Here is a 10,441-nt window from a genome sequence, read left to right as displayed (position 1 = left end):
TGTGTGTGTGTGTGTGTGTGTTTCTTGGTTGTTTTTTTTTTTAAGAGAGAGAAGTCTTGGAGTTGAATGTGTGGGGAAGATCTAGGAGGAGTTGGGTTGAGGGAAAGCATAATCAGAATATATTGTATGAAAAAAATGCCAATAAAAATATGCAACTTTATACAGCAGTAATAAGGAATAGAATCCAAAACTCTCAGTGGATGTCTAAAGCCATGAAGAAGAGAGTTCACTACATAAATTTTGAGACATGAGAGTAAAGCTTGTATATATTTAATTTTCCTATTTTTCCGCTTTCATGTCATAGATGCAGACTTATCATTGTCAGAGATTTTAGCATTTTTTTTATATTAGGTCAAGAACCTTCACCTTTTTAATGAAAGAAAGTACCTTCTGGCTTCCTTTCTGTCCAAATGGGCAGCATGATGACTTTTGTACTTTGGAGTCATTATTAGGTTAAGTATGGGCCCTTTGAATACAAATATTGAGACACTCTAGCAATCTAATATCTCACGAATGGGCAGGTAGCATATTTAGCATGGCTACAATGACCAGAGGGATGGCCTGTATTCTAGGATACTGAGAATGATGCACAATTTAAAAGTGCGAAGTTGTTCCTGGCTGGCATTTCCCATCTGTTGTCTTTGATTAGAGCTGTCTTTGGGTGCATGAGATTGTAGCAAGTCAAACTGCAGCTGGGGGGGGGGGGGGCTATTGCCACTGCTGTGCTGTAATCATACCAAGTCCTCTCACTGAATGTCCCCTAAAAACCCTGGGTCCTTATACCCGCTTCTTCTCTTTAGCTTGCATTGGTTATGTTACTGTTTGCTCTCACTGCTAAAATCAAATACAATCTCTACTATGTTAAGAAAAAATAACTATTCTGCTTATTTTATTCCATAAATCCCATCCAGAATTCTCTTGGGGTGGTTCTTTAGTTACTTATTTCTTCTATTATCATTAATCCATTTTTTTTTTTTTTTGGTATAGTAGACTATCACAGACCAGGCAATTTACAAAGAATAGATATGTAGGTTCTGGAGAGCTGACTTTGGGCTGAAAGCACTGGCCAGATGAGCATGAGGACAGGAGTTTAGGTCTTCATAATTACAGAATGCCAGATGAGGTAACACAGGTCTCTAATGTCAGTGCTCCTACTACTGATGTGAGGGGCAGAAGAATCCCTGGAAGCTCCTGGCTCAGCTACTTTGGCCTTAAACAGCTGTAAAACAAGAGACCTAGTCTTGAGCAATATAGATGGTCAAGATGGACACCCAAGCTGGTACTCTGACCTTCATGTGCAGCAAAAAGACGAGGAAGAAGAAGGAGAAAAAGAAGGGAAGGAGGAGGAGCGGGAGGAGCAGGAGGAGACAATGATAGGATCGACAACATCAAAGAAAGAAAGAGGAAGATGAAAGGAAGAAAAAACAATTTGCCCGTTGGTTCCAATGGCTGGTGGTTCATCTCAAGCTTGAGAGGATGGTTCTTCACATGACATCATTCATGACAGATGGGGGAGTGCGAGAGAGGACAAGAACCAAAGAACTCGTGAAGAGCCATCATAGTTTCCATCACAAGTACACTCTGGAGTTTATAGTCCCAACATGTGAGAACATGATGCAATCGTGAGGACAGAGTCCTTGCCATCTGACCAGCTTCTTTGGGCCTCACCTCTCAACACCGTCACACTGGGAAATGATTTTCTAACACATAAGTTTCGTGAAAATATTTAAGCCGAGGTCCTAGCTGACTCACTGCATGCTTTATGTTCCTGAAAAGGTGGATAACATGAATCCATCTGTGACCCACCCCATACGAAGCAGTGACTAGTAGGAGCTCAGCGAATGTTCATTAAATCTGTAGATTGTTTCAGATTCATCTAGAAGCTTCTAAAACTGTATTTATCTCTAATAACACGTATCTGGAACAAATGTGTAGGGAAACCCCCATAATAGGTCTAAATGACAAAAAGGGGTGCTTTTCTGGCTATGATCTCTGCCTAAGTACCCAGGGATAACTGAAAATTAAAGGCCATCACTGCTTGTTTTGTTGAATAATACATCTGCAAACCAGAAAACTGCATGTCTATTTTATTTACCAGCACAAATGCCCATTTGCTCACAGACATAGCTGTTTGCAAGCAAATTTTGTTCCCATGCAAAACAAATGTAAATTTGGCATTAAACAAGTGCCAATTATTTCCTGAATGTGGAAAGGAAAGGAAGGGCGATTTAACAGATAGAGGCTCTGGACGCGGGAAGCAGAGAAGGCAGCCTAGCTCAGCTGCGCAGGGCTTTTTCATCACAAGGAGTGAATGTTTAATCCGCTTAATTGGGTGGGCATTCACTGTCAGTGAGCAGAGGCCCAGTGTTCCGTGTCATTTTCTTTCTCTGGGAGATGGCTGCTGTGACCTTCGACAGTCTCTTCCACGGGCTGCTGGAAAACAGGAAGCTAATTTGGGTTTGTTCTCATGTTTCTTTCATGCGGTGGAGAGAATTCGTTTGATAAGCCCTGTGTCAGTTTTTATTGTGAGGCCTGATTACTGTGATTAATTTTAATACTACTAGTTACCATTTATTAGGGGCCTCTGAGATGCCAGGCAGAAAGGCTGCTTCAGGCTTTGTGTCTCTAACTGAAGTGTTAACTCTCACCATGGCCTTGGAAGTGACATGCCATGGGCCTTTTGTGCAGCACAGGAGTCAGAGGATTGGCATCAGTCAGATATAGGCCACTGTGGCTTATACGTGCACTGGACTTCCCCAGGCCTCTGGCTTGTCACTCACCTTACATAGATACTTTCCCTTCTTTCTGTTCTACTATCTGTCTGTCTGTCTGTGTGTCTGTCTATCTATCTATCTATCTATCTATCTATCTATCTATCTATCTCTATCTATCTATCTACCTGTCTATCTATCTATCTATCTATCTATCTATCTATCTATCTATCTATCTACCTGTCTATCTATCTATCTATCTATCTATCTATCTATCTATCTATCTATCTACCTGTCTATCTATTATCTATCTATCATCTATCACTTGTCTATGTATGTATGTATGTATGTATGTATATATGTATCTATCTTCTATCATTTATCATCTGTCTCTATCTATCTATCTATCTATCTATCTATCTATCTATCTACTTATCTATAATCTATCTTCCCCATCCTCTGGGCACTTATATATAACACATATATGTATGTACCATATTCTTTTTCCTTTTCTAGAAATGGATATGCATTCAATGATACATAAAGTGCTAACTTGTGCTAGATAACCCAACAGCTGTCAACAAGGAAGTTAAGTCCTGGCCTCTTCGAATTCTATGCATCACCCGGTGTATACCCGGTGCCATTCTAGAATCTGAAGCAGTGAACAGAATCAGGCTTACCATCTGCACGTGGGTGTTCACGAACAACTGGAAATCTGTAATTAATCTCCATGGAAATAACAGTAGTATTCACTGAGCACTTATTATGTGTGGGACTTTCTTAAGCTCTTTATAGATATTAACAGAACCAATTTCATTGTTTTGGTTTTTATTTTTTCCTTCAGTTTGGTAAAGGAAGGAAAAAAGAGAGAGAAGTAAATTGTGTCAAGTAAATGCTTATAGTGAATGGGAGTTACAATGTAAATGCAGAAAACAAATCCCATGTTAAAGCTTCTCATGTTGGAGGAAGCTCTCTCAAAAAATACTAACTGAATGCAGAAAAACCTTTCACAGGCAAAGATGAACTCTGAAGATTTATATTTAGGAGCAGAGAGACAAGTATCACCAAAATGTCTAACCACAGTGGGAGAATACTAAGTAAATGTTAGTGTATTAAAATGTTGCGGGGTCTCAACAGTCACCTGTTTGAGCAAAACATGTTCCATGCTCCTTACCGTCAGCACCTCTATATCTGGCTGTATGTTCTCAGAACAGATATTTAGAATGTCTTTCTGCCCTTCTCCAGAAATAAAAATATTTTGGGGAACTTCATGCATGAATATAATGTCATTTTTCAAAAATTGGTTTGATTTCATTTCATGTTATAAGTGTTTGCTTGCATGTGTGTGCGCACGTATCCTGTGCATGCAGTACCTATAGAAGACAGAAGAGGGTGCTGGGTACACTGGAACTGGAGTTGTTGAAGTGTGAGCGCGTCCTTGTGGGAGCTGGAAACTGAGTTGGCTCCTCTGGCCCAGAACTCAGTTAACTCTGGTGGTTTGATCAACCCTGTCCCAACTCCACTTCTGCTTTTAATTTTGTTTCTTCTGTTGGCTCAACTACCATTTTCATTCTTATTATTTCTCCATAGAAAGCACTCTCACTGATTCTGTTAAACCTGAGAATCATGAAGAGAAAAGATCAAGTCCATGACTGTCCAATTAAAGCAAGCTGTAGTGTGTGTGTTTGGGGGGGGGGGAGCAATACCAGGGACTGGTAGAAGGATGCCTCAACCTAAGTCAGGATTTGAGAGAGCAGCAGTCACTGGCCTCTTAAAGTCCCTTTTCTAGGAGAGATAAGGTGTTCACAGAGGCAAGAGAGTTGGCTGTTATACTTTGCTTGAAGGAGGAAATGAAAGGGACAGAACAAGGGTAAAGATGTATATATCGTGTGAATAGGGTTGCAGTTTACATCGGATCTAAAAAAAAACCAGGAACTTATTCTTAATTCCAAATAAAACCCTTCCTTTGCAAGGACTTAACACAGGGAAAACAGAGACTTTTTTTCTTTAACTAGGATTTAACACAGGACAAACCGGGAATGTCTTCTTAATTTCAAATAGAAACTTTAACTTGAAAAGCTTAACATAGGACAAATAAAAATTTATTCTTGTACTGACTAGCTTTGTGTCAACTTGACACAGCTGGAGTTACCACAGAGAAAGGAGCTTTCATGGGCATTTCACCCATGAAATCCAGCTGTGGGGCATTTTCTCAATTAGTGATCAAGGGGGAGAGGCCCCTTGTGGGTGGGACCATCTCTGGGCTGGTAGTCTTGGTTCTATAAGAAAGCAGGCTGAGCAAGCCAGGGGAAGCAAGCCAGTAAAGAACATCCCTCCATGGCTTCTGCATCAGCTCCTGCTTTCTGACCTGCTTGAGTTCCAGTCCTGCATCCTTTGGTGATCAATAGCAGTATGGAAATGTAAGCTGAATAAACCCTTTCCTCCCCAACTTGCTTCTTGGTCATGATGTTTGTGCAGGAATAGAAACCCTGACTAAGACAATTCTCAACTGTCTTAAGTGCAAATAAAACCCTGCAAAGTCTATTGTTCCTGTTTTAGTCTCACAATATATAAACTAAACATACTGATCGCATACCAACTCAGGAATCTTAAAGAATGGAAATGTGGGAGCCAGAATGAGATAGTTTCTTTCCTCTAATTAATTACAGGTTTCCCATGATAATGAGAGGAGGGGCAAGGCAGATATTATAGCCCACTCTCCTATTGCTATTTATAGTCTTGCCAATGGTTTCTTTGATCCGGTTTGAAGTAGATATTACCTTGTTACCCATAGTGTAAGGCCATTCCAATCCAATCATTTCTTCAACATGTCCCATGGACAACCAAGGAAAAGCAAAAACAGGCAAAACAGAAGGAGAGGAAAGGGTGTCCTGTTTCTCCTGGAAACACCATAAGCTGGAACAGGGAGAGTCTTTTAATTTTATTAGGAGGGCAATGTAGTAAAATGGCCCATTTTTAATGACTTGGACAAACTTGGCTTTTTTGTCTTAAAACAAGACAAAACAAAACAAAACAGAATAAAACTGTGCATGCCCTGTAAGATACACCCAAGGTCAAACCTGTGTTTAACCTCGGATAAGCACCAGCAGCTTAGAATGTACCATTTGTATATCCTTTGAATTGATCACTTCCCCAAGCTCTCTCACCTGTGCTTTCTCTGCCTGTTCATCTGACCTTGAGTTATTACTACAGTTGAATGTCCTTAAAGCTATTTGGAAGCAAAGCAGGGCATAAATAAACTAATTAAAATATGGCTCTTCCTATATCTTGTATTTTCCTCTCTTATCCTGTTATCCCAAATTTCACTCATTTTCTCTCAGCATGGACCTCACCTGCTCACGTCCGGTGATTATGTTTCTCTGGACAGAAAGTAAACAATTAGGAGTTGCGGTGGATAAAAGACTTCCACTCCTTGCCTAGGGCAGGCAACTTTAGTTGAATTCTGACTTGGGGAAAGAGCCAGCAACTTGAAAGAAGCAAATGCTGCAGGGCCCAGCTCAATTCCCCGGGTTCCGAGAGCAAAGGCCAATGTAGCCAGAAGTTGACTAGGGGCTAAATTCATAGGTCAAGATACAAATTGTAAAATTAAATCAGGTTGCCAGGTTAGGCAGAGTGGAAGTACGTGCATCCTAAAGACAGTAGTCAGGGTTAGAGGCCAATGGAGATGCTGAGATGCTCTGGAACCAAACCACAGCATGTGTAGACAATGCCTTTAACCATAGAAATTCCTTTTCCCCCCAGTCCTGGGGATTTCTGTAGACATCATTCCCACCCTTCTCTATTGAATGCAACTTTTCTCACTTCTTGTAACTTTCTCAGATTTCACAAAAGTTTTATTTTGTCTTCTTTTGCTCAGTGTTTGGGGTTTTGGTACAAGACCAATGTACTGCAAGGCTTAGTCTCATATTCCTCATTTAGCTGTAGATGGTCTTGAACCGCTTCTGCATCCACCTCCCAGTACAGGGATCACAGGCCTATTCCATCGTGGTTAGCTTTTCTCAGCCAGGTACCAGAGATGTAGCAGTGAGGAGAGCTCCTGTGTATTTGATCTCTGGGCTGCAAGACTTTCAGAGACAGAAGCTGGATTTTCTAAGAATAGATTCAGACTTCTAAGGGGGATCCGTGTTACTCTGTGTCTCCCCCGTGCCCCTGCGGACGGCACATGAAAGCATTCATCGAGAAGGAGCATGTTTCATCCCCAAACTGGCCCCAAGCAATTTCTATGAAACGGTTGTCATTTTTTTTCAACAAATGTGCTCAGCATCCCTTGTAATGCTAATAAAATTATTATGCAGAGGAGACTGTTCTCAAGTCTACTAATAATTTTCCTTTTTCTTTTAAACATCAAAAAGAAATATATATATATATATATATATATATATATATATATATATATATATGAGACATACCACCCACCAGACTTTCCTTAAAATGCTCACAGATCTCTGTTTCAATCCCAGATGTAAACACCAAGTATCTTTGTTCATTCATTCATTCATTCATTCACCTAAGAGAACCATATAGTGAAAAGTATGATTTGCCAGTAACAACTCCTTTATAGTTTATTACAAGTTGAGAATCCATTTTGCATCAAATGCCACTCTAGATGGAAAGGATCAAAGGACCAGCGTAGAGCCTGGGAATGTGGCTCAGTGATAAAGCAGTTGCCCATCATGAATGAAGCCCTGCATTTAACTTCCAATCATGACACAAAGGACCATCTCTACAGAAGGTCAGAGGGAAGGTAATACATGACACAGTGGCGGTTTAAATATGAAGGTGACTAGTGATTTCCCAAAATGGGAAAGGACATCTGTGGAGGATTCCCCCTGAAATATTGAGGCAGTGGAGCCTATGCCTATATATATATATATATTTTATTATATGTATATATATATATATATATATATATATATATAATAAAAATAAAAAAGAAAAGAAAAGGTTTCTAACATCAGAGAGGGAGTGCAAAGCCACAAGTCCATTAGAGAGCTAAGATCTTTTGCCCATGTATATAGTGAGATAAGAGATGGAAGACACCAAGCAAGGCAGTGACAGAACCTATCCTCAGATTTGATGAATGACGCACGTGTTCTGAGAAGTGACTCTAGTTTGCCAGGGGGAGAGTTACTTCCTGTTACTGCTGTATAGTAGAGAATCATCAATAAGACAAAAAGAGAAAAAAAAATACAGATAAACAGAATTATGAGGCAGGTTGGCGTCTTGAGTTCATTCTATCCTAGGATCACCCACCACCCCTACACAGTGTCTTCAGAGGATTTTCCCACTCCAAGAATCTTCTGAGAGGTGGACACAATCTAACTGCTCCTTCCTTAGGAAGATGGGCAATCTAATCAACAATGGAAAGTTCCTGAAGTTATTGTACAACAGGAGTAGATTGTAGTTTTCAGGCAGAGTACAATTCTTCATTTTTGATCATTTACGAGGTATGTGTTTTTATCCTTAAAAATAAATTCTGGAATTCTTTTCCAAATTCATTTCCTTAGCAGTTCCTAGTACCACAAAGATATTTTAAAAACATATTTGTAAAACTGAATTCAATAGACAGTTAGGAGATATGAGCAGACTCCCGATGTGGGAAAGTAGAACTCAGTTTGGGTGTGAGAGCTCTATGCTTCCGTAATTCTCACAGAGTGAAGAGGGCTGGCACGGGACATCCCCATGCATGACATGACTCATCTGCCATGAGTGTTATTTAACAGTTTTCAGCACAGGTACATCTTGACCCTGTGGTTCTGGGACAACTTTTCTCATCACAAGCTTTTCCAGAAGAACACGAAGGGAACTTGCCTTCTCAGTAACATTCTTTTAAAAACACACTGCCAGGTACATGCTGGGAGTGGGGTTCCTCTTCATCCATTTCCATTATTTTCAAACACCAGTGTTTCTTAAACTTCGACTTGATTCTTCTAGGATATTTTAAACTTCCCACTATATTGTTCTTCATTTTTCATCCCTTTGAGATTAGAAGAACGTTCCTTTCTGGTGGTTCCCTAACTTTACAATAGCTCTTTCTTGATCAACTGGACCAACTGGTCCCTCTGCATGGCACTTAGTAAACCAATTCCTTGAGGTAGAAACTGTTAATATTCTCCCTTTACACACACACACACACACACACACACACACACACACACACACACACACACACAATGTGAGACTTGTATCACAAGGCTAGCACTTAAAGTAGCATCCACTCATTGGAATTCTGTTTCTGCGTTCCGTTCCTACCCATGCTTTTGTTTCTCCAGTGAAGTTGAGTCAGGTCATAAAGAATCTTGGAGACTTTTCTGATAAAGACTACACAGCTAAAAATCCTTTATCCGTACATAGGATTTACAGCGAGTCAGACACAACCTTTAAGCTTCATTTGTATTAAACTCTTGAAGGCTCCTAGGAGGTAGGTTCAGTTAAGAAAGTTAAGCAATTGGCATGTCTCTGTAGGTAACATGAAATTCCAAATTACTTTTGAGAGAGAGAGAGAGAGTTGGGAGGAGTGTGACAACATTCAACTACAGTAAAAAATATCAATTCCAGGGCTAGAGTGAAAACTGAGCAGTTAAGATGGCTCGCTGCTCTTCCAGAAATCCCAGTTTAGCTCTCAGTACCCATGCTAGGCAGCTCACTTGGGCATATGTACTCATGTGTACATACCAACACACAGTCACCAGCCTGCCACTATACCACTAAGGATGGTATAGATTCAAACTGCCAAAGCCCTAATCCAATCTGTTTGTGTTAGATTGGTTGCTTAGTCATTACACTGTTACAGTAGATTATATGGGAAGAGTCAGGGATGGGTGAGAGAGTGCTACTGTAGCCAGCCAGGCAAGCAAAAGCATCTACACAAAATATATACGTTTTCTTCCAAGAAATATGGGGATAGGTGGGAGGGATTGTATGATACATGGAAACATGTCACTAGGCTGTTAAGGATGTCATATACTCAAAAATGGCCAAAGCCCTAATTAAGGGTAGGGTTAGAAATAATATGAGGTAGGAATGTACGTAGACTTACTGCAAGTTAGGCATTGCCTGACTATCCAAATGCAATGGGTGGTTCACTGAAGGTAGTGGGAAACAAAGAGTGACTGTTTGGGAAAGCCTTTGTCTGAGAGACTCCATAAGCAGTGTGTTTAGCTGTATCTTGAAATTTGGGTATTTAGCCTCTCACTCTGGCTCTGTGCCCTGTGAGTCTTAATTAACACCGTTCTCCTGGGTAAGCGGTTACCCTGCCAGGAGCTACCCTGGCCTCTGCTGCTTTCCACAGATGATGCTTGCTGCGCTGTCCCCTTTTGCCTGCAGCCCAATCTGGCCAAGGGAAGGATATTTCAGCTGCTGGCTCGGTGGCCACTCCATGATTGCTGTGTAGCAACATGGCAACACCCTTCCCCTTCTGCCAGGCACCAGCTGCTGCATGCTGGGAAAAGAGGAACTTAAAATTGTTCTTGGCTGAGTCTTTCAGCAACTTGGCAGCCCTGAACTCATGGATATTTTAATACGTACCATACCCTGCCCATCTCACCTACACTTCCTTGACTGATACTAAGAGGCTGCAACTAGTATTAGCTCTGGTAAGCGTAGCTTTTTATGGTGGATTTCTTCACCTTGTTGCTTATGAGCTTCTCTTACTTGGCAGGTAACAAATTTGTATGTTATGCTCACTATAATTATTACAGAATTATGTG

The sequence above is a fragment of the Mus pahari genome, chromosome 9, assembly GCF_900095145.1.
Source record: "Mus pahari chromosome 9, PAHARI_EIJ_v1.1, whole genome shotgun sequence".
NCBI lineage: Eukaryota > Metazoa > Chordata > Mammalia > Rodentia > Muridae > Mus > Mus pahari.
The sequence above is the reverse complement of the archived record's forward strand: the minus strand, read 5'-3'. Positions refer to the sequence as shown.